Genomic DNA, 6,118 nt, shown 5'->3' with positions numbered 1-6,118 from the left:
GAGTGTTATTATACCGTGAGCAAATAAACAAACAGTAATTTTATATATTTACAAACGGAAAAGAATGATTCCTTACGCTTGTCTACTGTTAGCAAATAACTAACGGTTATAAAACATTAGAAAGTGGAAATTGTGTGCGTTAGTAAATCACCCAAATGGTGTAGTGTGAGATTATTGGTAGCATCCCACGTGGTGAAGTAGTGATCTTCCCTTTTGAAGCGTGTAGAGCCCCAAAATCTAGTTTTGCGCCCAACTGTCCATTTCGAACAGGACATAATATCAAATCTACAGACAAAACAAATTTTCCAAAATTCCAAACCGTACAAACGTATTTCGATTGATCGAACATTCAACTTATTGATTGCCCATATAGTTAGATTTTACTAGTCTTGCAAACGTGCATGAAATTATGCTCAGGCAATCAAAAGTTTAGCACAACTAAAACACACTCATGTAGGAGAGCACGTTGGTCTCGACAAACACTTATCTCTCGTCCCCCACTTTCTAAGATGGCAAAGGAAGTTGTACAAGCTGAAGAGCCTCTCTCTAACTTCTACACACCGTTACAAGATGGTCCTCCATCTTGTATACGACTCACACCGCTCACAAGCGATATGATTTTAGCATCCCACCAAATGTGTTTAATCTCTTACCTATCTTCCACAGTTTTGAACACAAGTTACCGTACGAACACCTACATTGGATATATGAAGTATGCAATACTATCAATCATCTGGACATTTTTTTATGATCAAGGTAAACTACAAATGTTTCTCTTCACTCTAGCTGGCAAGAGCCATGCATGGCTTCTATCTCAGAAGCTCAATTATTTCGATACATGGGAAAATGTAGTGTTCTCTTTCATGAAGAAGTACTTTTGTAATGCCCGTATTTAAAATACGTATTTATTTTAATTTATTTATTAATTAATTAAATTATTTATTTAAAAATCGGTTAGATTGGATTTGGATATGTGGGCCTGGTTTCTGAGCCCGAGTCTATGTTGGGCTTGGGTTTCAGACCCAAGTATATAAACACATTGTTCTAGAGAATAGGGTTCTTGGAGAATAAAATATATTAAAAATGGATGTAGAGCTAGAAACTCGTTTGCTGGAGGGTGGAGCGCGACGATTCGGGCTAGAAGGATTCATCGAGCTGTTAATACAGGTGAGTAGCTATTTTGCTATTTCACCGGATTTATAGTTTTCGTATATCGGTGTATACTGTCTAATGTTTTTGTTTTGTATACTGCTCATTATATTGTTTTTATTCGACGTCGTGTTGTCGAGTTGTTAAAACTCGAAAACTCGGAAATTGAGGTTGAACTGTTGAATCTTGTTTGGGCCTGTTAATGGCAGATAAAGCCAATAGCAAGAAATCGTCCTATATGTTTATGTTGAACTCTGTTGGGGTGGTCTGGAACCCTTACTGATGAGGTTAGAAGTGAATGATGTTGGTTGATGTTTGGGTGATGTCGGGGTAGTTGATTGCTTTGAATAGCGTCATTAGAGTGTGTTGTTGGAGCTTGAGAAAGATTTAATGGCGCCGAACGCCTTTACTGTGTTACTGAAAGATGTGATATTTGTCTTTATTTTTCGTGTTTGAACTATTTTATTTGTATGGGTTGGTGGTTTGATGTATGGTGGTAGTTGGGTTGATGTTGGATTGGGTGGGGGCTGTCGATTGGAAGCTTGAAACAAGCTTTAATGGTGGCCGAATTTTGTCTCAGATCTAGTTTTGGTCAAGATGTTAAATTTAAGAATTGAGTTTTTGGCTTTTAGTAAAGTTGTAGGGTTTGTGGTTAGGAGTCAAACCGATATGAGGGAGAAGGGAGAGGTGGTGGCCGGCGCGTGAGCTGGTGGTGGAGGAGAGAATTTGGGGAAAAAGGTGAACTGTTGGCCGAATTGGGCCTGGGGCACTACTAAAAATATGGTTTTTTGCCACGGTCAGTTGTGGTAGCAAAAAGCCCAAAATTCGTGGCAACATGTGTTTTGCCACGAAAAAACTTTTAGCCTCGCTCGAGGCAAAAAAGGGTGTGGAAAGAAGTTTGTTGCCACGACTTTTGCCACCGCTACAAGAGAGTGAACATTTAGCCGCGACCATGTCGTGGCAAAACATTGTTTTTTATTTGAATTAATTTAATTGTCAAAATAAATTAATTTCTTTTTGTCACAGACATGATCGCTGCAAAAAGTATTTATTGCCACAAGTCGTGGCAATAAATGTTTCTCCCGCCATTATTTTTTGTTCTTTTTGCGAAGAAATGGCCGTGGCAAGACATTCTTTTGGTTTTTTTTTTGCAACAAATGGCCGTGGCAAGACATTATTTTTGGTTTTTTTTTGCAGCAAATTGCCGTGGCAATATGTCCGAGGCTAAAAGTCACTTTTTTTGTAGTGGGGCTTGCCGGCTTGGGCCTTAGCAAGGTTAAGTTGGTTGGGTCAGTTCTAATTTTTGTTGTGGTTGGGCCCGAGTTTAGTTCAAGTTGTTATGGGTCGGACCACATTAGTTATGTTGGGTCGAGTTCTCTTTGTTTCTTTTTGGGCGGCCCAATTAAAGTGTTAGGCAGTTCAAATTAAGTTGTGGACCGGTTTGGTTTTGATTGGGCGGTTTCACCTTTCAGTCAAATTTTCGGCTTAACTTCGGTTGTGTTTTGGGCGAGTTCGGTCCCAAAAGTTTTGGGCCAGTTTCTAATATTGCTTGGGGCTAGTCCATAGGACTTAAAATAGATCTAAATGGGTCTTTCAACATTTAAACTTTCGGGTTCTAAGGTTTGAGCTTGGCCAGTTGGGTCCGAACCGTTACCTTAGTCATGAGCCCATGAGTCATGCACTTTGACCTTAGCCATGAACCATGGCTATGACCATGAACCTGTTGAACATAGAAACGACAGTTTGACTTTGACTTTGACCGTTGGACTTTGACTTTGACCATTGCCGCTTGACTTTGACCGTTGACCTTTTGACTTTGACTTTGATCATGACATGTCTACTTTTACTTTGACCGTTGACCATTGACTTTGACCGTTGACCATTGACTGTTGACTTTTTTTTCCAGTTTTTCATATATTTAAGAATATGGACAAATATAATAATAAAATATTGTCGAACATTATATAACGTTGTTTGTCATTATCTAATTATGATTTGACGTGAGTAGTGTGTAAAACATATATATATATATATATATATATATTGGGCTTTGATTGTGGACTGTGGACTGTTTAATTGTGCTACATTTTATGTTGTAAATTGTATGGACAAATCAAATGCTAAAATGCTGTGGAAGCTTGTATAAATTTGGTGGTCATAATTTAATTAAGATTTGACGTTGATATTGTGACATTACATAATATGTTGGGATATATATATATTGAATGCAATAGTTTTGGAGAAATAAATGTATAAACGCTCCATTATTTTATATGTGAGATGCTACTATGAGGTAGTATAGTATTGGTGAATATTTTCCCACGGGAGTGTGGCGTAGTGCAATAATATATTGGCACGTGAAATAATGAAAGTGGTTATGAGATATAATTGAGATATTTCTAAATATTGTGGCTTAGTACAATAAGGTAATTGACCTGCACGTGATATAGTGGAATGTTTATGAGTCATAAATGTATAACACCTGAATAAATTACGTAACGAAAATCCTAGAACCTGACTACCACAACTCATGTGATTTGCCCTGTGTGGGCGTATGTGATATATAAGATGTTGTATATATAAGATGTTGATTGACCCATGTGTTGGGCAATCGTAGCCGAATAATGGCTTGATTATTCCGTTCGCAAAATAGAACGAGACGCGCGATATTTTATGCCGAATAGTGGCATTACTTACATAATGGCTTCCGTGTGAGGATTTACCTGGTGTGCGGCATCCCGCTCATGGTGGTTACGCACGGAGTGGTTCATTATGTAAGGGGAGGCATGTGGATGTACATGTTCGGCGTTGGGTAGCGATTGTGGTAGCCAGGGAAACTAGGTAAGACATAGATACGACGTGATTTTAGGGACACACAAAGAAAGCCTTAATTAATCTAATTATGGTAATATGTTGGTTAATAATATATATTTAGATAGATAATTGTATATGCTTTGTTGGTTATTTGTTTAGTTAGAACCTAAGGCGCCTCGTGGAGGAACTAAATGCCTTTTTATGATGCGTATAGTTTGTTGTGTGGTTAGTGGAAAGTTAAGGCGCCTTGATGAAGGAACTAACTGCCTTGTAGATTGTGTAAATATATGTACAAGTATATGTTGTGTTTTAGAGCTACTCACACCAGCATTTTTATAATGCTGACCCGATTTGCATGTTTGCTTATCGGGTGTGTTCATTAAATGAACACAGTTGATAAGTCTTGATAGGTTTAGTGTTGAAGAAGATTGGTTGCTGCTCGTGGTTTGCGTTAGTGTCGCATTTCAAGATAGGCTTTGTTTTCCTTTGAGGTGATATAGATTTTTAGTCTAGACAATGTATTTGTATTTTCATTTGTAAATTTTTGTAATGAATAAGACTTTTGTTTAAGTTAAAATTTTTATTGGTTTTTTTTTATTATCCGCATATTTAAACTGTTTATGGGTTTTTGGGAGTTGAGAGTGCGTCACACCTCGGAGATCGAAGAGTCGGGAACAAATAATGTTTTTCCGAATTCTGTCGAAATTCGGGGTGTGACAACTTTCCACCAAAGAAAACAGAATAGATAGTAAGCAAGATACAGTCCTTCAAACAGAGTCTGAGTTAAATATTCTCCGAAGCATGGGATATATTCTTTGACCCGCTTCATTCATGTCCTCACCATAAACTAGAAAATTCCACTATTGTCCAATGTTTTTTTAAAGGTTTTCTCCAAGAACACAAGATAACACTCGATATCATGAGTAATGACAATTTTTTAGATAGAGGTGCAACCGAAGCTTTAAAATTTCTTGAAAACCAAGCAGGAAAGTGTACTCATTGGGGCGACACAAACAACTCTAGAACATCCCAGTCGTATAAAGCCAATGGCCTTTTTGAAGTAAAATCCAATCTAGAGATCAAGACATTAATTAAATCCCTCACAAGAAGGATAGATGCCCTCACAACCAAACAAAATAACTATTTTCCTAACCCAGTAATGAACATAAATACCTCACCATTAATTTTTGTTTCAACTTAAATCACATAGATGCCAATTGTCCCTTGCTCAACAACATCTCATCACTTCAGCCAGAAGAAGTCACCCAAATTATACATGGAGTACTAATCCACAAACCCAACCACCTCCAAGGTTCACAAATCATGTGAAACCACAAAATACATTCAACCAGTTCAGATAATGACAATGTACCTATAACAATCAAAATAGAGCAATGGTTCCATCATATTTTAACCATAACTACCAAAATCCATCAATCAATAACCAAAGAGACCTAGTTCCAGTTACACCACCTACTAGTGTCCCATTAGATAAAACATCTGAGATTATGCTATCTTTGATGCAACAACAAGCTCAACTCTTGGTATCCATACAACAATCTCTAAACCTATTAACTCAAGAAAAAACCTAGAAAGGTGTGTTCCCAGGACAAGCAGTTCGTAATCCTAAACAAACAAACACAGCCTTTGAAGTTACAAGTGATCCTAAGTAAAACACTTTCATGAGTTACGGTCTACGGATGTAGAAGAAACCCTTCTCCACGATCCTATCTATGAGGATTAAATCCTTTATTCCATGATGTATTTCCTATCCATTCATTTTATTATAATTGTTTCAATGGAATACATCACATGAGGTAACTAGACCCTCCACTTGGAGTGTGTGGTTGTAAGTGCCGAAGCCTTGAGTCTACGTATATCTTGCATATTCCTTGTTAAAACTTTTACTCGTAGTTTGAGTAGTGTACCCCTATGGAGCGAGTATACATTTCTTCTATTTCTTTATTTTATATTCTTTTTCAAAATAAATTTTCTTTGTTGTTGTTTTACAAAAATTCTTGTTTTTCCAGTGCTTATAATAAGGGGATTCTCGATACAACACTAGTTATGTGATTTTCTAAAAACACGAGCAATAGATTCTACACAGACCAACCCCTAGAACAACACAATCTAGGGGCGGTTTGAGATCGGTTTT

Source organism: Coptis chinensis, chromosome 4 (genome assembly GCF_015680905.1).
Source record: "Coptis chinensis isolate HL-2020 chromosome 4, ASM1568090v1, whole genome shotgun sequence".
Lineage (NCBI taxonomy): Eukaryota > Viridiplantae > Streptophyta > Magnoliopsida > Ranunculales > Ranunculaceae > Coptis > Coptis chinensis.
This window is presented reverse-complemented; position numbering follows the sequence as displayed.